The 23,455-nt window shown below is 45.2% G+C and overlaps 1 non-coding gene across 1 annotated transcript; it reads left to right on the forward strand.

Annotated features, from left to right (window-relative positions):
* The first annotated feature begins 3,021 nt into the window (after positions 1 to 3,021).
* On the forward strand, positions 3,022 to 3,181 carry LOC146346702 (U1 spliceosomal RNA). The gene has a single exon (XR_014790851.1). It is a non-coding gene; the product is annotated as a U1 spliceosomal RNA (small nuclear RNA).
* Positions 3,182 to 23,455: the final 20,274 nt, after the last annotated feature.

A 23,455-nucleotide genomic window follows, 5' to 3' on the forward strand; every position in this document is an offset into this window, starting at 1 on the left:
TTAAAAACAACAATGATGAGAAGCATGCTGGAATTTTAAAAAGTATTCACTTTCCAGTGAAAACTAACTACATATATGCAACATGTCCTATCATTGCCAAATATTTATTGACCATCCATGTTTTTTCTTCCCTTATATGGGCTGATGTAATTCATGTTACTATCCTAGGAGGAGCGAATCACATATTTTTCAGCAACAAGTTCTAGTGAATCCATTTGATTGCTATGAGATGTAACTTGGGATGTACATTAAGGCGCTAATGGGGTGTGTATGGTTGGTATTGAGTTTTCATGATGAGCTGCGTGGATGTTTATCTGGTTTTATTATGAAGCCCAGAGTAAATCCGTACCCAGATATTCTATTTTAACTGAGAAACGAATGCTGACAGTTTACTGCAAGATGACAAATGAATGCTGACATTTTATTCTTACATGTTTATAGATCAGTCTAAAGGTTAAGCGTCGTTAATGTGGGCAATCTGAAAAATCCATATACATAAACAAAATATTCATTTCAGGATAACTATACGTCCAGTGCCATTCACAAAAGATGAAAGGAAGATTAAGGAGAGAAGGAGGAAAAACACAAATTTAACAGTATAAGTCTATTTTCTCAGTTGCTTGATTGATAGGTAGTGTGATCAACTCTCTTTGTCATTTAGTTTAAAAACAAACAATCCACTGCAACATCCCTCAATAAAGCAAAAGCCCCTCCTAATGACCCCATCATTACAATCACTTGCCAGCCAGTGATTTAGACTTCAGGACTTCCAAAAGTATTAGCCACTCAGTTGCCAGAAGAAGAGCAGAAAATCTCTGTGCTAAGGAAGAGATTTCCTTCCTTCCTTCCTTCCTTCCTTCCTTCCTTCCTTCCTTCCTTCCTTCCAATAATAATAATAATAGTTTCTTCTATGGAAACTTGAGCTACACTTTCTAATCCAGGGGAGAGCAGAAAGTAGCTCTCCAGATGTTTTGGATGTCAACTCCCAGAAGCCCCTACCAGAACGGCCAATGGTCAGGAATCCTGGAAGTTGAAGTCCAAAATATCTGGAGATCCACTTTCTGCCTACTCCTGGAATCTGTTAACTACCTTTTGATAAACTATAAGTGCTACATTATTAATTAGGACAAATTTTTTTAAAAGGTTCAATTGAATTCTATTTATTTATGTATTTATGCATGCAATCATTTCAGAGTTGCCTTTAGGGTCTCAAAAGCAACTTACAATTTAAAACTTTAGAACAATTTTAAAACTTTAAAACATCATCCACAATCCATCCATCCACATCCATCAAGAGCAGGAGAAAAACAAAAAATAGAGCATGGAGCGAATACACTTAAAATTGCTTGAAAGCCATACAAAACAAACAAAAAAGTTTTAACAGTTTGCATAAAGCTGAACAAAGAAGGGGCTAGTCTAACATCCTTAGGGAAACAGTTCCACAGTAAGGTGCCACCTCGGAGAAGGCCCCCTGCCTGTGTTCTCACCAACCTAGCCTCTCTTGCTGGTGGAACATACAGGAGGGCTTCAAAATTCTTATGATTAATTATCATACATTTCTTTAATTGTGCAATAGCTCTAATTAAAACATCGAAAAGAAACAACACATCAGATTTCTATTTAATAAGATGCAAAGGTAGCCAAGGGATTCTCTTTCATCCTCACTGACGAGAGTTGTTTATGACTGTTCTCAGATTTGAAAAGAGAACACCATGACCTTGAATACTCGTTGAAAAGTGGTGGGTACAGAATCGGGGAGGGTGCTGTGAGCTTGTGACACTAGTGCTCCAGAATTCGTGCAGTCTTCTTCTGTCAGGCCTGATCCAGCTCAACTTGATGCAGCAGTTTATGAATATACACGTGTGACCCTTACCAAAAGAACAGATTAGCTTTGTTTAATGAGAACAAATCTGTCAAAATTCCAACAACCATATCTGAGGAGATGAGTGTTAGTCTTGATCTTGAGGGCTTTAGCCCAGTGAATCGCTATGCCATCTGCAGATAGGATGGCCATGTGCTGAGCACAGTCCTTTATTTGAAGGTCTCTCTGTCCGAGTCCAGTTTAAAGGTAAAGAACCCTAAGAAGTGAGAGCAGCAGGGGCCTTGAAATTGCTCATCAGCGTTCGCACCTGGAAAGCAGACTGAGTAGGCAAATAGGTCACCTGCTCATGTTCTTCCCCAGTAAGGTATTGTATTTCTGTTTAAAGTATAGTAATTGTTTATGAAATTGCTTCTGTCTATATAAATCAGCATATGGAAATATTATGCAAACTTGTGTCCTCTTTTTGGGTGATGCATTTCCTCTTGGAAGGCGCTAAGAAATATCAGATATGAAACGAATATTTTTTGATGATTTGTAAGCAGTTAACCTGTCTGGAGAGGGGAATTGACTAGGTACAGTGTTGACATTGACAATGTGCTCGTTCCACAGTATAACTGCCCCCTGTTGGCAAGTCTGATCAGCAAATTCCAGGCCTGTTGAACCCATCTCTAGTTCTGTTGTCTTGTCTGGGGCTAGCCGTGCAAAGCTTTTCCCACTTTCAAGTTCCTCTCTCAAAAGTGCACGCATGTGACCCTGTTTGTTTATTTTTTCCTTTGACCCTTGAAGCTGTGGGTTGGCCAAGTCTCTCTTTTATTCTTTAGTAGGGATGTCAGAGAATTCTGCCATGGATCTTGGTGAGGCCAAATGCCAGTGCATTCAGCCCCCTGAAATCCATGGCGGAACGAAGCCCCCGCCCCCCCAACCCACGAAAGGCACGCAAAACGGAGCACTTACCTGCTGCCATCTGCGCTGACTTGCAAATGTCAAAAAATGCAAAAAATAATGTGTACACAAAAAAAAATTTGTACGCAAATGGCGGCAGCTATGGTGGCCGCCATTTGCGCTCCTTATTTTTCGCCATTTTAGTCTACGTAAATATTTACGTAGATTATTACGGCGAAAATAAAGGGGAACGCAAATAGTGTACCAGGCGCTATTTGCGTTCCTTTTTGATTCGCCGTTTTAGCCTATGTAAGTATTTACTTACCTACCAGGGGAGACACCATGATCACGGAGGTGGTTTTCCCAGGGTGAGGCTCATCCATTGCACTCCGGGTGTGCTGACCCCTGCGATTTCCCCAAATGCGGGAAACTCAACTACATAATTTGTGGTAGTATTTGTGGTAGTATATAAAATATGTATTTTATATACATAAAATATTTACGTAGGCTAAAACGGCAAATCAAAAAGGAACGCGAATAGCACCCACTACGCTATTTGCATCCCCCTTTATTTTCGCCATAATAGTCTACGTAAATATTTATGTAGACTAAAACAGCGAAAAATAAGGAACGCAAATGGCGGCCGCCGTAGCCGCCGCCATTTGCATACACGTTTTTTATTTTTTACTTTGCCGTGATAGGCTACGTAAATATTTACGTAGCCTATCACGGTTAAATACAGGGACGCAAATGGCGGCGGCTACGGCAGCTGCCATTTGCGTCCCTGCTGCCCAGCGGCTGGATGTCCGGCTGCGGGTGGAGCCGGCCAGCGGCTCTGCGGAATCCCTGTGGAGCGGACCGGCCGGCGGCTACACGGAATCCCTGTGGAGCCGCCATTTGCGTACGCCTTTCTTTTTTTTACCCAGACATGATAGGCTACATAAGTCTTTACGTAGCCTATCATGTCTGGGTAAAAAAAAAAAAAAAAGACCAGACTGCAAATGGCGGCTGCGGCAGCTGGTTGGAAGACCAGCTGCTGCTGCTGGAGCCGCCGCCACTGCCATCTGGAACATCCACCCCAGGTAAGTCTCGTCCCGGGGGGATCCACGGGGGGTGGGGGGGGGCAGGCCGTTCTGCCACGGATTTCGGGGGGAATGCACTGGCATTCGGCCTCACTGAAATCCGTGGAGGAATTCGCCGCCATCCCTAGTTTGTTGTTTATTCACTCAGTCGCTTCCGACTCTTCATGACTTCATGGACCAGCCCACGCCAGAGCTTCCTGTTGGCCATCGCCAACCCCAGCTCCCCCAAGGTCGAGTCCGTCACCTCCAGAATATCATCCTAGTAGTGGGCTCTCTCACACTGGATTCTCTGACTTGGATTCCTGCATTGAGCAGGGGGTTAGACTCAATGGCCTTGTAGGCCCCTTCCAACCCTACTATTCTATGATTCTACGATCCATCGATCTTGCCCTTGGTCGGTCCCTCTTCCTTTTGCCTTCCACTTTTCCTAGCATCTTCTCCAGGGTATCCTGTCTTCTCATTATGTGGCCAAAGTACTTCACTTTTGCCTTTAATATGATATCATTCCCTCAAGTGAGCAGTCTGGCTTATTTCCTGGAGTATGGACTTGATCTTCTTGCAGTCCAAGGCACTCTCAGAATTTTCCTCCAACACCACAGTTCAAAAGCATCTATCTTCCTTCGCTCAGCTTTCCTTATGTTAGGGGTGGACGAAAGTCACTTACCTGTCGTCGAAGGCCGTTCGCGGTGGGGGGGAGGCACTTCGCTGCTCCCCCCGTGAAGTTCAGGCCGGGGGGGGAGGCTTCCCGCCTCGCCCGGCCGAAATTCAGGCCAGGGGGGAGGCTTCCCGCCTCGCCCGGCCGAAATTCAGGCCGGGGAGGAGGCGCCTCGCCTCGCCCGGCCGCGAACGCGAAAGTAAAAAAAAAAAACAACGCCCCCTGATAGGCTACGTGATGATTCACGTAGCCTATCATGGCTAGATCTGCAAAGTCAGCCGTGATAGGCTACGTGAATCGTCACGTAGCCTATCACGGGTGACTTAAAAAAAAAAAAGCGCGTATGCGAATGGCGGCCCCCATAGGGAGCCGCCATTATCCGTACACTCTTTTTTTTTTTTAAAGTCACCCGTGATAGGCTACATGACGAATCACGTAGCCTATCACGGCTGACTTTGCAAATCTAGCCATGATAGGCTACGTGAATCGTCACGTTGCCCTTATTTTCGCCGTAGTCTACGTAAACATTTACGTAGACTACAGTGACCAAATAAGGAACGGGAATGGCGGCTCCCTATGGGGGCCGCCATTATCCGTACACTCTTTTTTTTTTTTAAGTCACCCGTGATAGGCTACGTGACGAATCACGTAGCCTATCATGGCTGACTTTGCAAATCTAGCCATGATAGGCTACGTGAATCGTCACGTAGCCTATCAGGGGGCGTTTTTTTTTTTTCCTTTCATTGCAATGGCAGCGGCGGCAGCCGGTCGAAAGACCGGCTGCCGCTCCCGCCTCGCTTGAACACCTGCCGAACCGCCGGCCGGACCAGCCACCGGGAGGGACATTCGGTGAAGGTAAGTCCCGTCCCGGGGGGGTGCGGGGTGCGGGGGTGTGTGCGGAGGATTTCTCCCCAAAACTTGTTCGGGGGGCCGAACACGTTGGCGCTCGGCCCCCCGAAGTTTCGGGGAGAAATTCTCCGCCATCCCTACTTATGGTCCAGCTCTCGCAGCCCTAGGTTACTACGGGGAATACCATTGCTTGAACTATGCGGACCTTTGTTGTCAGTGTGATGTCTCTGCTCTTCACTGTTTTATCAAGATTTGTCATTGCTCTCCTCCCAAGAAGTAAACGTCTTCTGATTTCCTGGCTGCAGTCAGCGTCTGCAGTAATCTTTGCTCCTAGAAAGACAAAGTCTGTCACTGCCTCCACGTTTTCTCCCTCTATTTTCCAGTTATCAATCAAGCTGTTTGCCATAATCTTGGTTTTTTTGAGGTTTAACTGCAACCCAGCTTTTGCACTTTCTTCTTTCACCTTCGTCATGAGGTTCCTCAGCTCCTCCTTGCTTTCAGCCATCAAAGTGGTATCATCTGCATATCTGAGATTGTTAATGTTTCTTCCAGCGATTTTAACTCCAGCCTTGGATTCATCAAGCCCAGCACGTCGCATGATGTGTTCTGCATACAGGTTGAATACGTAGGGTGAGAGTATACAACCCTGCTGTACTCCTTTCCCAATCTTAAACCAGTCCGTTGTTCCATGGTCTGTTCTTACCATTGCTACTTGGTCGTTATACAGATTCCTCAGGAGGCAGACAAGATGACTTGATATCCCCATACCACCAAGAACTTGCCACAATTTGTGATGATCCACACAGTCAAAGGCTTTAGAATAGTCAATAAAACAGAAATAGATGTTTTTCTGAAACTCCCTGGCTTTCTCCATTATCCAGCAGATATTGGCAATTTGGTCTCTAGTTCCTTGCCTTTTCTAAACCCAGCTTGTACATCTGGCAATTCTCGTTCCATGAATTGCTGGAGTCTACCTTGCAAGATCTTGAGCATTATCTTGCTGGCATGTGAAATAAGTGCCACTGTTCGATAGTTTGAACATTCTTTAGTGTTTCCCTTTTTTGGTATGGGGATACAAGTTGATTTTTTCCAGTCTGGTGGCCATTCTTGTGTTTTCCAAACTTCCTGGCATATGGCATGCATCACCTTGACAGCATTGTCTTGCAAGATTTTTAAACAGTTCAGCTGGGATACCGTCGTCTCCTGCTGCCTTGTTAATAGCAACGCTTCTTAAGGCCCATTCAACCTCACTCTTCAGGATGTCTGGCTCACTGACCACACCGTCAAATTTATCCCCGATATTATTATCCTTCCTATACAGATCTTCCGTATCTTCTTGCCACGTTTTCTTGATCTCTTCTGCTTCTGTTAGGTCCTTGCCATCTTTGTTTTTGATCACACCCATTTTTGCCTGGAATGTACCTCCAATGTTTCTGATTTTCTGGAAGAGGTCTCTTGTCCTTCCTATTCTATTATCTTCTTCCACTTCTGCGCATTGCTTGTTTAAAAATAATTCCTTATCTCTTCTGGCTAACCTCTGGAATTTTGCATTTAATTGGGCAGAACCCCTATCACCAAAGCTTTCCTTCTTCCTTGGGCTACTTCCAGTGTCTGAGCAGACAGCCATCTTGCCTTCTTGGTTTTCTTATTCTTTGGGACGTTTTTTGTTGCCACCTCCTGAACAATGTTGCAAACATCTGTCCATAGTTCTTCCAGGACCCTATCTACTAAATCTATTCCCTTAAATCTATTCTTCACCTCCACTGCATATTCATTAGGAATATTAGTGAGCTCATATCTAACTGATCTGTGGGCCTTCCCTATTGTCTTTAGTCTGATTCTAAATTGTGCAATAAGAAGTTCGTGATCTGAACAACAGTCAGCTCCAGGTTTTGTTTTTACCGACTGCATAGATGTCCGCCACCTTTGGCTACAAAGGATGTAGTCAATCTGATTTCGGTGTCAACCATCTGGTGAAGTCCATGTATAAAGTCATCTTTTAGGTTGTTGGAAGAGAGTGTTTGTTATACATTGGATGGTACAGGAATATCATTAATAATAATAACAATAATAATCACCATGCATGTTAATGAATTCATGTCCTTAATGCCACATCTAGTTGGGCTCTCACAGGTGTTTTCTATCAGAAAACCCTTTAACTACAGATACCAGGCACTGAATGTGGGAATGTCTACATGCAAAGCTTATGCACCAGGTAACGCTCCTTCCCAAAGCTGTCCCAAGAGAGGCTGTAAGTAAACTCAGTACAGAGTTAATTGCCACAGATCAGAGCACATTTCCATGCATGTACCCCCTGCTGGCTTGAGAATTATGTACCCAAAATGGTGTATAACTGCATCAATCACCTGGGCTGTGTGCACAGTGCTGGGACTATTTTATGGTACTGTCAGTTTTGACAGTTTCCACTATCTTTTCGGGGAAGATAGGAGACTGAACCAAGGTACATATCAAAAAATGTTTGCTATGGCCAAGTGGGGACACCAACCTAGTTGCTATTGTTTCTCTGTGATTTAAGGCGACTCAGTCACAAAACTTAAAGCAGGCAATGACAAACACAGAAAGAGTGTTTTGTAGAGCAGATAAATATAATGGAGCCATTTGAAAGGTCAAGAAGATTCTTGGCGTTCTTTTAAAAGCTGCCGTAGAAGTGAGTGATTCCATGATTCATTTCGATGGGAGGTGTGTTGATATTAGCCAAGGTTCTCAAGGCCTGACCTGAATTTTTATAGGGAATTTGTAAGATGAAGTAGGTAATTCTCTCAAAGAAAGCAGTAAGAATAGGGCTTGGTACATCTGGTGGTATTAACTTTACTTCAGTTTCAGATAGCTTTGTTGTCCAGGCTTTTGAAAATGCTAACAATTTGCATCAAAATGTTTACTGTAATGAAACAAATCATTTTGGCTTTATCAGGGACTGGATCACATCTCTCATTCGACTCCTGCTGATTGCTCCAAATGTCTATAAAATGTGCTTGAACTCTGCCTTTCTCTATCAGCTCAGAAGCCTGAACTGTATCTTTATGAGGGTAATGCAAGAATAACTAGCAAATGCTACAGGGACAAAGTAACACCACATTTCATTTTTTTTTTTTTTTACTTTTTAACCTTATCGGGAGGGGGGGGGAAGCAAAGAAAGGACTTGTAACTTGCCTTCCCATTGGTTATTGGCATCCAAAACTGGGTTTTTTTAACAATTTGAAAAGGACTCTAGTTTAATAGTGCTGCTTAGCAAAGTTATTTCCATTTCTCACAGCCTTAGGAAGGTCGTAGTCAAAATTATTTCTATATAACTACAATTTTCAACTGATGTGGCTTGCAAGAGCAATGTAAAGTGAAAGTGGAGAAGGTGAAAAAAACGTTTTAAAGATGGACCTGTAAGAAGAAGATGTGTTACTGTTAGTATCACAGTTTCAGTGGTGTCTGGTGTGCTTTTCTTTCGCCCATTGATAATCTCCATATCAGTGTAGTTGTGCAGTGGTAAAGAACTTCACATGGGTGATTGTGTAAATCCTGTGCTAGCATTCTTCGTCCTCCTAAAGTTGGAGCGAGATGTTGCGGCAGTTCTGGCTGCCACTGAAAACTGCAGCCCTGTGTGTCATTGACTTTGCATGACACGAAAACCTGTGGTGGGCTCTCAGCCTTATTTGTTTCTGGATGGCTTCTTGTGATTTCCGAACGTGGTGCAGTTTCCTCAGAGTGGTTTGTTAACTATGCACAAATTATGTTGTTTGGGTTGAGTCAGGGTTTGGCTTTTTGCTGGATTGGTCAGGGTGGCTTGTTTTCAAAGTAGTTTGTCATGACATGTGAACACCTCAGATTGGTTTGTGCATGTTTTGTTGGAAAGGACTACAGAGCCACCTGGCAAAAGCGGCAAAAAAACCCAGTCACTCCTCGCAATCTCAATAATGCTATCCCCCCAGTATTACGGCCTGAAATGACACTAGTCAATTTACTCCTCCGTTTTGTTGCTTCCCTAGACAGTGACACTCACCCCCACACACACGACCTTCAGGAAGATTTGTGCAAATTCCGTGTTTTCTCCCCCACATTTGGGAGATTTGTGTAAATTTAACTTTAAAAACATTTGGTGATTTGTGCAAATTCGCTAAAGTGTAGTAGTTACTGTGCTTTAGTGAATTTGCGCAAATCTCCCTGACAGATAAATACATAACTAACTAAATGTTACATTTGTGCTAGTGTCCCCAAAGGTGACAAAAGTATGTTAAATATGTTTAAATCTCCCCAAAGGTGAAAAAAAAATCTACAAAATAAATTCTACTCCACTAATGAGTGCATTTGCACTCATTAGTGGAGTGAACTGCTGGGGTTGTGCCGCAAAGTCCATGGGATGCATGTCAGGAGTGTTGGGAGGACTAAGGGGGAACTGCCTGACTGTCTGTTGGGAAGAACGTGGGTTAGTGAGTTAATAACCAATCCACCCCCTTCATGGATCACTGCCTTGTTGTGGCGAAGGGGCTTGCGTAACTCAGTGAAGCCATAAGCTATGCCGTGCAGGGCCACCCAAGACGGACAGGTCATGGCAGAGAGTTCTGACAAAATGTGGTCCACTGGAGAAGGAAATGGCAACCCACTCCAGTATTCTTGCCAAGAAAACCCCATGGAACATATCACAAGGCTAAAAGATATGACGCCGGAAGATGAGCCCCTCAGGTCGGAAGGTGTCCAATATGCTACTGGGGAAGAGCAGAGGGTATTTCCAAGTAGTGCCAGAAAGAGTGAAGCGGCTGGGCCAAACCCGAAAGGACACTCAGCTGTGGATGTGTCTGGTGGTGAAAAGAAAATCCGATGCTGTAAAGAACAATATTGTTTAGGAACCTGGAATGTCACATCAGTGAATCAAGGTAAGCTGGAGGTGGTCAAACAGGAGATGGCAAGATTGAACATCGACATCTTGGGAATCAGCGAACTAAAATGGACAGGCATGGGCGAATTTAATTCAGGTGACCATCATATCTACTATTGTGGGCAAGAATCCCTTAGAAGAAATGGAGTAGCACTCATAGTCAACAAAAGGGTGGGAAAAGCAGTACTGGGGTACAATCTTAAAAATGATAGAATGATCTCAGTACGAATCCAAGGCAAACCATTCAACATCACAGTAATTCAAGTCTATGCCCCAACCACTGAGGCCGAAGAAGCTGAGGTTGATCGGTTCTATGAAGACCTACAACACCTTCTAGAACTAACACCAAAAAAAGATGTCCTCTTCATCATAGGGGATTGGAATGCTAAAGTAGGAAGTCAAGAAATCACCGGGATAACAGGCAGGCATGGCCTTGGTGTACAAAATGAAGCAGGACAAAAGCTAATGGAGTTTTGCCAAGAGAACATGCTGATCATAGCAAACACTCTTTTCCAACAGCACAAGAGGCGACTCTACACATGGACGTCACCAGATGGTCAATATCGAAATCAGATTGATTATGTCCTTTGCAGCCAAAGATGGAGAACCTCCATACAGTCAGTAAAAACAAGACCTGGAGCTGACTGTGGCTCAGATCATGAGCTGCTTCCTGCAAAATTTCGGCTTAAATTGAAGAACGTCGGGAAAACCACTAAACCGTTCAAGTATGACCTAAATCATATCCCTGATGAATATACAGTGGAGGTGAGGAATAGATTTCAAGGATTAGACCTGATAGACAGAGTGCCTGAGGAACTATGGACGGAGGTCCGTAACATTGTTCAGGAGGCAGCAACTCAATCCATCCCCAAGAAAAAGAAATGCAAGAAAGCCAAGTGGCTGTCTGATGAGGCTTTACAAGTAGCTGAGGAAAGAAGGGAAGCGAAAAGCAAGGGAGAAAGGGGAAGATATATGCAACTGAATGCAGAGTTCCAGAGAATAGCAAGGAGAGACAAGAAGGCCTTCTTAAATGAACAATGCAAAGAAATCGAGGAAAACAACAGAATGGGAAAGACTAGAGATCTCTTCAAGAAAATTGGAGATCTCAAGGGAACGTTTTGTGCCAAGACGGGCATGATAAAGGACAAAGAAGGCAGGGACCTAACAGAAGCAGATGAGATTAAGAAGAGGTGGCAAGAATACACAGAAGAACTATACAGGAAAGATCTGAATGTCCCTGATAGCCATGATAGTGCGGTCACTGAACTTGAGCCGGACATCCTCGAGAGTGAAGTCAAGTGGGCCTTAGGAAGCATTAGTAACAACAAAGCTAGCGGAGATGACAGTATTCCAGCCGAGCTATTTAAAATCCTAAAAGATGATGCTGTTAAAGTGCTGCATTCAATATGCCAACAAATCTGGAACACTCAACAGTGGCCACAAGACTGGAAAAGGTCAGTTTACATTCCAATTCCAAAGAAGGGCAACGCCAAAGAGTGTTCAAACTACCGCACCATTGCGCTCATTTCACATGCCAGCAAGGTGATGCTCAAAATCCTACAAGCTAGGCTTCAGCAGTATGCGAACCGAGAACTACCGGAAGTACAATCTGGGTTTCGAAGAGGCAGAGGAACTAGAGATCAAATCGCCAACATTCGCTGCATCATGGAGAAAGCAAGAGAATTCCAGAAAAACGTCTATTTCTGCTTCATTGACTACGCTAAAGCCTTTGATTGTGTGGATCACAACAAACTGTGGCAAATTCTTAAAGTGATGGGAGTACCAGACCACCTTACCTGTCTCCTGAGAAACCTGTACAAGGGTCAAGAAGCAACAGTAAGAACCAGACATGGAACAACCGAGTGGTTCAAAATTGGGAAAGGAGTACGACAAGGCTGCATATTGTCACCCTGCTTATTTAACTTATATGCAGAGTACATCATGAGAAATGCCGGGTTGGATGAATCACAGGTCGGAATTAAGATTGCTGGGAGAATTATCAACAACCTCCGATATGCAGACGATACCACCCTAATGGCAGAAAGTGAAGAGGATCTAAAGAGCCTCTTGTTGAGGGTGAAAGAGGAGAGTGCAAAAGCTGGTTTGAAACTCAACATTAAAAAAACGAAGATCATGGCATCTGGCCCCATCACTTCCTGGCATATAGAAGGGGAAGAAATGGAAGCAGTGACAGATTTTACTTTCTTGGGCTCCAAGATCACCGCAGACGGTGACTGTAGCCATGAAATTAAAAGACGCTTGCTCCTTGGGAGGAAAGCTATGGCCAACCTAGACAGCATAGTAAGAAGCAGAGACATCACCTTGCCGACAAAGGTCCGTCTAATCAAAGCTATGGTTTTCCCAGTAGTAATGTATGGCTGTGAGAGCTGGACTATAAGGAAGGCTGAGCGCCGAAGAATTGATGCTTTCGAACTGTGGTGCTGGAGAAGACTCTTACGAGTCCCCTGGACTGCAAGGAGGTCAAATCAGTCCATCCTAAAGGAAATCAACCCTGAGTGCTCATTGGAAGGACAGATAATGAAGCTGAAGCTCCAGTATTTTGGCCACCTAATGCGAAGAGAAAACTCCCTGGAAAAGACCCTGATGCTGGGAAAGACTGAAGGCAAAAGGAGAAGGGGACGGCAGAGGATGAGATGGCTAGATAGCATCACGGATGCAATGAATATGAACTTGAGCACGCTCTGGGAGAGTGCGCAGGACAGGAAGGCCTGGCGTGCTATGGTCCATGGGGTCACGAAGAGTCGGACACGACTGAATGACTGAACAACAACAACAACCAATCCACGTCTGTAGCTTATTTTCAGGATGGTTTATTGTGATGTGCGAACTGGCCCATGTCTTTCTCCTTGACAATGTCTGTTTCCCTGCCCCTGCAAAGCCTCAGCCAGTTAAGTGGAGTGGAGGCCAGGAAAACACACACAGTTACAACAATGCTTTACATTTTGTATCATTACATATTACAAGATGCGGAAAACATGTGAAGTTATTTGTGGGCAGCAGCTACGTACGTGTCTTGTCATAATATTGAATTCCAGGCTAAGACTGCAATCTATGCATTATTACTTGGGAGTAAGTCTCATTGGACTTAGAGTGACTTACTCCTGAGTTAATATGGATAGTCTCTCCCTCTCTCCCTCTCTCTCTCTCTCTCTCTCACACACACACACATACACACACACACACACACACAACACATAGTAAAATAGAGGCAATGCACAAGAGACACCAGAAGCTCTATTTCTTTTCCCATTCCATCTAGGGGTGCAATTCCTATTTCGTTTTATTGTTGGTATTGCCACTCCTGTGTCCTGTTACAGGATATTGCTCTTGGAATATTGGAAGACTATAGAGAATCAGAACAGCATCTTAAGATGCTATTACCCACAGCTTACCCACAGCTTACCCACGTCTGTGATTCCCTCAATGCTGAAGATCACATTGGAGAAGATCAGCAAATAAACCTTTAAAAACTACAAAACATGCTGCTGTCCTCCTTAACCTTTCATATACTAAAGTGACAATGTCCTCAGCTAGCATTGGAAGAATGCTGTGTGCCTGGCACAAGGAGCCCTGTAGCTTCCAGGGCATTAGAAGTACGTTTCCCAGAGTTCCTGCCCCCCGGGATGCTGCTATTGCAGCATTGGAAGTACCAGGGCAGACTGAAGGGGAGTAAAGGCCTCTTGGAAGTCTTCAGTGACAACTTTCCATCATCGCTACTACAAGATAAATGGGAGCTGGGGTTGAGGTGTTAGGAGAATTATGGGGGTGATTTGGCAGAGTCTTCAAATCCCATCTCACTCTCAGCCATGTGACTGGAGTACACACAGCCTGAATTGGGGACAGGGTCTGGCCTTGGGGGAGACAATATCTATGTAAATATTTACATAGACTAAGACAGCCCAAAATAAGGAACGCAAATGGCGGCTGTAGCCGCCGCCATTTGCGTACGCGCGCTTTTGTTTTTTTTTAAAGTCAGACGTGATAGGCTACGTAAAGATTTATGTAGCCTATCACGTCTCCCCCCCCCCCAACACTGGAAATGGCAGTGGCGGCAGCCGGTCGGAAGACCAGCCGCCGCAGCTGCCGCCGCCGCTGCTGGAGCCGCCGCCGCCCGGAAGATCCGCCCCAGGTAAGTCTCGTCCTGGGGGGGGGGATCCGCAGGGGGGTGGGGGGGTGGCAGGCCGTTCCGCCACGGAGTCAGGGGGCCGAATGCACTGGCATTCAGCCTCACCAAGATCTGTGGCAGAATTCTCTGATATCCCTAGGTTTTGGAACAGAAACTGCCTTGGTCGCCCTGTGGGATGACCTCTGCCGGGAGAGGGACAGGGGGAGTGCGACCCTGTTGATTCTTCTGGACCTCTCAGAGGCTTTCGATACCATCGACCATGGTATCCTTCTGGATAGGTTGTCTGGGTCGGGAGTTGGAGGCACTGTACTACAGTGGTTCCGCTCCTACTTGGATGGCCGATTCCAGAAGGTGGTGCTGGGGGATTATTGCTCTGTGCCATGGCAATTGTGCCATGGGGTTCCACAGGGCTCTATTTTATCCCCCATGCTGTTTAACATCTACATGAAACCGCTGGGGGAGATTATCCGGAGGTGTGGACTGAGGTGCCATCAATATGCGGAATGCACCCAGCTCTACCTCTCTTTCTCATCAAAACCAGGTGAGGCAGTGGCTGTTCTGAATCAGTGCCTGGGCATGGTAATGGACTGGATGAGGGCCAATAAACTGAAACTCAATCCAGACAAGACGGAGGTGCTGTTAGTGGGTGGTTCGTCTGCCCGGCTAGGTGATATTCAACCTGTTCTGGAGGGGGTTGCACTCCCCCTAAAGGATCAGGTTCGTAGTTTGGGGGTGCTTTGGATCCAGAACTGTCACTTGAGGCACAGGTGAACTCAGTGGCACGGAGCACTTTTTATCAGCTTAGGCTGGTATACCAACTATGCCCTTATCTGGACAGAGATAGCCTAGCTACAGTTATCCATGCTCTGATAACTTCTCGTCTGGATTCCTGCAATGCGTTATACGTGGGGCTGCCTTTGAAAACAGTCCAGAAACTTCAGCTGGTCCAAAATAGGGCAGCAAGATTGTTAACAGGGACTGGCCAGCGAGCTCATATTACGCCAGTACTTTTCCAGCTGCACTGGCTGCCAGTCCCGATTCAAAGTGCTGGTATTAACATTTAAAGCCCTTAACGGCTTGGGGGCCAGGTTACCTGAAAGATCGCCTCCTTCCATATGTGCCTGCCCGGACCTTAGGGTCATCGTCAGCAGCCCTCCTCTGTGAGCCCCTGCCAAAGGAAGTGAGGCGGGTGGCTACTAGGAGGAGGGCTTTTTCTGCTGTGGCACCCCGGCTCTGGAATGAGCTCCCTGGTGACGTTCGCCTGGCACCTACATCTTATTCCTTTTGGTGCCAGGTGAAGACTTTTTTATTTTCCCAGGCATTTTAGCATTCTAAACTTTTAGCTTTGGTGTTTTAAATTTGTATTTTAAACTCCTGCACTGCTGCTAGGTTTTATTGTGGTTGTATTGTTATATTGTGGTTTTAATGTTCTATATATTTTAAATTATTTTATTGTGTGATGTTTGGTTTTAATTTTTGTGAACTGCCCAGAGAGGTTTGGCTATTGGGCGGTATAGAAATGAAATAAATAAATAAATAAATAAATAAATAAGGGCAAAAATCTAAATTGGAGCCAGAGGAACTGTTCTAGGACAAAGCTAGTCTCAGTCTCCAAGGTATGGACTGCCACCTCAGTACTACACAATATTAAAATATGGGGATCTGAAATAATAGTGAGATACAGCAGTAGGCGAATACTTGGCAAGCAGAAACAACCCTAGTTATATGCAACATATTTGTGTTGTATACACATGCTCAATGCGTGGGTGCGAAGAATACACTTGTATTGATATTCAATATTCAATTAAATTCTCACTGGTGAAATTATGGTGTTTGTTGTTGTTTTGCTCAAATGTGTATTGTTTCACAGATACATTGGATCCCATTTGCCATTTTGTTGCTCATTCTCCAAGTTTAGAGGTATAATTTTGGAGCTCTTCACAGTCTGTTTGGTTTTCCCTGTCCTGAAAAACTTAGCATCATAGAGGTCAGAATTGTAAGGGCCTACTGATATGACCACCTGAACCTGTAGCAGTCCTAGGGCAGTATCCAAGCGGGCTGCTCCACAAGAGGGGGTCACCACATTTCTCAAGCGGAACCTATCACATGTGCAGTGGGGATTTAGCGCTTCCTTTAGGAAGCCACCAAATGATTGGAAATGCTAGTTTCTGGATCAGGAGAGGTCAGACGATTTCCCTTATTTTTAAACCCTACCTGGAGATGGGGATTGAGCTCGGGACCTTCTGCATACAAAGCAGGTTCTCTACCACTGAGCTACGATCTCTTCCCTGCGTCCTCTTCTCAATTGTTTGTTCAGCACCATTTCCCCTCTGACCTTCATTTCTTCAGGGCATTTATTTCACTTCTCTGAGGTCACTGCTAACTACTCTGTTGCTTTCCTCCTCCGGTCCTTGTCCCTCCACTTGCCTAGTTCTTGGACCATCTTCTAAACAGAGAGGCCACTTACACATCACTAAAACACATCACTGAAAAAGAGGCCAAAAGAGGGTACAGATCTACATGAACTTTGTGTATGCTGATTTATATGTTTAGGTGCAAATTTGGAAATAATGGGTTGGATCCAGATTTAGTCATACTGAGACCATTGAAATCAGTAGAATGTAAGTTAGTCATTATTAAGTCCTATTGATTTCAGTCAGGGGCTGTGGTGGCTTAGTGGTTAAGCCGTTGAACTGCAGACCGGAAGGTCGGCAGGACAGCAGTTCGAGACCCGAGTGCCGCGTGACGGACTGAGCTCCCGTCTTCAGTCCCAGCTTCTGCCAACCTAGCAGTTCGAAAGCAAGAAATTGCAAGTAGATAAATAGGTACCGCCTCGGCGGGAAAGGTAACAGTGTTCCGTGCACCTTGGTGTTCAGTCATGCCGGCCACATGACCATGGAAGCGTCTTCGGACAGCGCTGGCTCTTCGGCTTAGAAACGGGGATGAGCACCGCACCCTAGAGTCGGACACGACTGGTTGGGGACACCTTTACCTTATTGATTTCAGTGGGTCTCTACTTAATGTATGACTACATCTGGCACCAACCCAGTTAGTACATTTAAATACAAATACAGTGCATCTCACTATACTGGGGAAGACTTGGACCAGGTGACCCATGTGCCAGCTCAGTCTGTTCTCAAGTTGCTTTCTAATTGTTGATGGGCAGTTTCAGGGCCCATTGCTCTCCCTTCTAATGGTTCTTTATCTTTACCAGACTTGGACTGGACACCCCTTCTAACAGAGGATTGTCCTCTCATAACCCTTCAATTAGAGAATTGTCCTTGTAAGCCAGGACATATGACCATCCTACTTCCAAGCCCATTCAGCTCAATCCTGTGGATATCAATGAGACTTTACTCCCAGGCGGGGATGGTGCAAGATGTCCCACTGCCTGAGGCAGGAGGGCACATGCTGCCTTTCCTCTGCCACCCCTCCTTCACCACCACCTCTCCTCCTCCTTCCCCTTCTGTTGTTCCTTCTTCTCCTTCACCCCTCTGATGATTCTCCTCCCCTCATTGTCGGCAAGGTGACCAGAGAGATGGCCCTTGATGCCAGGGCATTGGCAGTCTCCAAAGCCACTTCCCCCACAATGCCTCACTTTGAGGAAGGCCCCCTCAAAGCGAGGTATTTGGGTGTGGCGGGATCTCTTGAGAGCTGCTCTGACTGCTTTCCTGCTGTGGCATTGCTGCAGAAGAACAGCCAGTGCAGTTCTACAGAGCACTAGCCGGACCAATGCCTTGATTGGAGGACCACTGGAGGAAGGCATCAGGCCGGCTGCTCCAGAACACGCACCTGCTGCTCTGATGCCTTGGGGCAGAGCAGTGGTGAGGGGCAGAAGGCCCTTCCAGTGGTGGGGCACACAAGCAATCCCCTGCCCCTCCTAATCCAAGGCAGGGGATTCATTTTGTTTTATGGGAGGGCCAGCCCTGCTCCCAGCTAATTGTGCACGGGATTGTGGCCTGAGGGTCTCTGTGCAAACTGATCTTTCACTTCCCTCCCAGAAGCTACATTGTTAGCATTCCATTGTTGACAAGCTACCCTGTACCAAGCTGAAGCAGCTTAGACTGAGGCTAGATAGGCAGACAGGTGAGGGGCTATTGCCAGTGTTAGCCCATATATTTAAAAAGGTTTTTGTTACAAATCTATGAATTAATCCTTCTGACAGACACTCTTCTATATAGCTTTGGTTTGTGACAAAATCACTAGAGGTGAAAAGAAACCAAAATGCACAGTTACAAGATGGGGGACACGTGGCTCAACCACACTACAAGCGAGAAGGATCTTGGAATTGTTGTCGATCACAAGCTGAATATGAGCCAACAATGTGATGTGGCTGCAAAAAAGGCCAATGCTATTTTGGGCTACATTCATAGAAGCATCGCTTCCAAATCCCGGGAAGTACTAGTTCCCCTCTACTCAGCACTGGTTAGGCCTCATCTGGAGTACTGTGTCCAGTTCTGGGCACCACACTTTAAGAAGGATGCAGACAAACTGGAGAGGGTTCAGAGGAGGGCAACAAAGATGATCAGGGGACTGGAGACAAAGCCCTATGAAGAGAGACTGAAAGAACTGGGCATGTTTAGCCTTGAGAAGACTGAGGGGAGATATGAAAGTGCTCTTCAAGTACTTGAAAGGTTGTCACAGAGAAGAAGGCCAGGATCTCTTCTCGATCATCCCAGAGTGCAGGACACGGAATCATGGGCTCAAGTTACAGGAAGCCAGATTCTGGCTGAACATCAGGAAAAACTTCCTGACTGTAAGAGCAATACGACAATGGAAACAATTACCTGGGGAGGTGGTGGGCTCTCCCACACTGGAGGCCTTCAAGACGAGGCTGGACAGCCATTTGTCAGGGATGCTCTGACTTGGATTCCTGCATTGAGCAGGGGGTTGGACTCGATGGCCTTGTAGGCCCCTTCCAACCCTACTATTCTATGATTCTAGGTTTACCTGTTTTTCAGCTCAAACTGACAGGGTCAATTTGTGATGGGGATGGTTTTAAAGAAAGTGTTTGGGAATGAGAACATATGGCACTGAAGGATGCTCCCCAAAACATGAGCCTTTCCAAAGGAGTTGTACGTGGGGCTAATGGGCTCCTCCAGTAGTTAAACTTTACCTCTGGAAAATTGACTCCTAAACTGAGAAGAGTCTGTGTGCATGGTGGCTTGGTTGGGCAGAAACTCCCTGATGTGGTTCTCAACTATTATCATGCAAAATAAATAACTTTAAATAAAATTAAAATACTTGGGAGCTTTGTCAGTGAAACACCCCTTCCTTCCTTCCTTCCTTCCTTTCTTTTTTAGAAAACTCACATCTGTCTTGCAGATTTGCATTCAGTGGTATTTTTAAAACGTTTTAAAGAAAATTCAGTTATGCAAATTTGAGAAAATCTGAATGTTCATATTAAGAGATCTCCACTCAGTTTACATCTAGTGACTATCCACTGAATAATGGCAGTGTTTTGTAGTGTAGAGAGAGCCACCCCGCTCTCCCCAAATTAAAAAAAGTCTGGGGCTTTGACTTGCTCCAGTACTCCCTGTAAATAAAATGTAACAGTGTCAAATTTCAACTTACTAGCTTGATTGAAATAATAGTAATAGTAAATAATAGAAATAATATTCCTAATATTTAGGAATATTATTCTCCTCTGTAAAACTAAAGCAACTGTTTATTAAAATTCTATTTAGCTCTCTTTTGATGCCTTTCTAAATTATATGTAAGAAAGTCAAACTATAGGTTGCAAGGCAAACATGTGTAGCAGTTTCCCAACTTTTTTGGGGGGTCAAGTTTTCAATGAACAGTAGCTGTAGGAGACTGCGTTTGAAAAAAGGAACAGAGAGGTGCTGATCAACTCCTTTTCTCCTCTGGCTATTGCAACTCGAAAATCCCTCCACCCCCGCCACTGCTTTTTCACCCAAGGGGAAAAGATATGGGTACCATCTAGCAAGAGGAGGGATTTCAGTGGGGAAAAGCACCCACAAGGGAATGGATTGACCATTTCCCACTGCTAGCTCATTCAAGTTTGCATCCTCCTGTAGCTGCTTTTCTCATATATTATCAGTGTATAATGATTATACATTTTCTATGTAACAAACTTAGCCTAGCCCTGAGTTTGGTGGCAGTTGTGATCTTTGTTCTCAAAAAGACTCTAACCCCATTGTTCTATGTATTTTATGCTACTTTTTAATTAATCTGGATTAAGTTCCATTCCCTGCTTGTAGCCCCACAATAATAAGTGCAGATAAGCATACTGATATTTTATTAGCACTCTTTAACCAGACTGATTGTGAGTACGATGGGAAGTTTAAAAGGATATTAAGGCATAATGAATCCTTGTTAAGTAATTCCTGTGTACGCAACCCCTAAACCAGGTTTCCCCAGCGTGGCTGGCTGGGGAATGCTGGGAATTGTAGTCCAACATGCCAGGAAGGCATCAGGCTGGGGAAGGCTTTCCTACAAATTCACAACTAGCATCACCAGTTCCATGTATTCCCCCCTCCCTGGTTCATTTACCTACTTGAATCTTATTTGCTGGGTCCATTTTGAAGTCTTGTGTTTGTTGTCAGCTACTGATATCCTTATCATGGATCTTACCATATTGGCCACAGAGGGCAACAGGGACAACATCAGTGATGTAGGGGTGTATGAAACTCCGCTTACCTGGCTCCGCCGGGCTCCGCAGGTGGGGGGAAGCACTCCTCCCCCAGAATCCTCGCTGGGGGGGAGGCGCTCCGTGCCTCCCCCCCGGAATCCTGGCCAGCCAGCTCTGCTCTGCGGCCAAGCTGCGGAGCCGCTGGCCGGCTCTAGCCGCCCGCAGCCAGACATCTGGCCGCTGGGCAGCCCTGCAGGGACGCAAATGGCAGCTGTCGTAGCTGCCGTCATTTGCGTCCCTGCAGTGAGCTGTGATAGGCTACGTAAATATTTACGTAGCCTATCACGGCGGGGGGAAAACCCCAGCGTACGCAAATGGCGGTAGCCGCTGCCATTTGCGTAAGCTGGTTCCCCCCCCCCGCCGTGATAGGCTACGGAAATATTTACGTAGCCTATCATGGCAGGGGGAAAAAAAACCCAGCGTCCGCACCCCTACACCCCTAAAACCCCTACATAGGACGCCATTTGCGTCCGCACCAGCCCAGCAGCGGCTGGAGGCCCCGCTGCGGGTTGGCCCGGCCGGCGGCTCTGCGGCCTGGCTGTGGAGCGGAGCCAGCCAGGCAGGATTCCGGGGGGGAGGAACGGATCACCTCCCCCCTGATGAGGATTCCAGGGGGAGGAACGGATCGCCTCCCCCCCGATGAGGATTCCGGGGGGAGGAACGGATCGCCTCCCCCCACCTGTGGAACCCGGCAGAGCCAGGTAAGCGGGGTTTCGTACACCCCTAGATTAGCAGGTAGTAGGAATAAGGGGACTGGTTGCAAGGAACTAAAGATGATAAAGGAAGAGATACATTAAACTTGGCGTTGCCAGGACTAAACATTTTTGAATACTATTTTAACAATTGAAATGGCCATACACAAAACTCATTTTCCGAATGCAATAATTTGAAAGCAAATCCTGTTAGCAAGTAAATCTGACTTGTATCTTTCTTTCCCTAGAGAGGAAGGAACTAGTTCTTTTTAAATGTGAGGCCTGCACACAATAGCTAACACCTGTCTTTTACAGAGAAAGATTATAAATGTACTACATTTTCTCTTTGTTCTTCTCCCTTAAGAGCTCTTAACTCCATGCCAATATCTCAGTAATCTCATCTTGCTATTAAATATTTGCATACCCAACCTGAAAATGAGAGAGTTAATGGGTGCAAAGAAAAATTGGATATATTCAATCCATTTATAAAATTCCCTATCTGTCCTTGGAGATGTGGAATTCTGGATTAATCACCCTAGAATAGCCATGGGAGCAACTAATATCATTAGTTTAAAAACTCAGTTGGCTACACTTATAGAGGATATTGCGTGATAAATTTTAAGATGGTGCTTACACAGTGGCCCAGTGGGAATGGAAAATGTTATTTCTCCCTGTGGCTATTCTGTCAACCTCCACAGCATCAGAGATGTTCACAACTGAGAATAGCAGATGAAGAATTAAGAACATTTTCTCATGGGAAATTGCAATGATGGCTTAGTACTTTAACCCACGAAATCCAGTTGACCGAAATGTTAAGGGGCTGAAACAAATTTTCTGCAGAAGAATTGTACCACGGACTGATAGCATTGGGCTTCAGCTTTATTTCCTGTCTTCTTATATCTCCTGGGTCTGCTCCTTGTCTTTGTATCACTGGTGTGCTACATATTGCTGGTTCCTGCACTCTGCTTAGGGCTGGTAGCATGCTGTGACTTGAAAAATGTAGTCCTATGTGTTGAAGTTCAGGATATTGTAGACCCTGTATCAGTCCAGAAAGTTGGAATAACAGATATTCCTTCCAGTTGTAAAATTATGTAAATGAATCTTACACAAATGGGTTTTACCAAGGCATTTCTTTTGTTAGATAAGCTCCGTAAATTCATCCATGTTTTCACTTGTGGAGGTTTTAAAGGTACACATGACTTACTCTACCTTTGTCTGTTCTTTATCTGTAATGAAGTTACCTATTGTAGTCTTGGCTTCCACAAATCACTTCTGGGATTATCCAAATCTGGTTACCAAGTACCTTTCCGGGCGTACCATGAGTACATTCCTTGAGTCAATAACAGAGAGTAGTGCTGTGCCAAATCCTGCTCCCTACTGTCGGGAACCTTTCCTCTCCCTGTGAAAGAGGCATTGTTTTTTCTGCCTCTTTTGCAGGGAGGAGAATTTCAGATAATTTTCTCCTTGGGGAGGGCATATGTGGAAAAGGTTTCCACATACCTTTTTAAGTGCAGGTAATTCTTGAGGGGTCTTCTTTCTTTCTTTTTTAAACACACACACACACACACACACACACACACTGCATTTGCAGGAGCCCAGCACTCTTTTCCAGCCCAGTTCTTTCTGGAGTCTCAGGAGACCATGTGACCTTGCCCTCTCCATTAGGCAGTCAGGAAGAACTCCTGGCTGGAGAAAAGTCCTGGGCACCTGCAAGTGCAGGGTGGGTTTTAAAAAGAAATAGAAATAAGACCCCTCCACAGCAGCCTACACTTAAAAAGGCATGTGGAAA

This window comes from Heloderma suspectum, chromosome 4, assembly GCF_057233095.1.
Source record: "Heloderma suspectum isolate Gila_16-S chromosome 4, 16-S_ref, whole genome shotgun sequence".
Lineage (NCBI taxonomy): Eukaryota > Metazoa > Chordata > Lepidosauria > Squamata > Helodermatidae > Heloderma > Heloderma suspectum.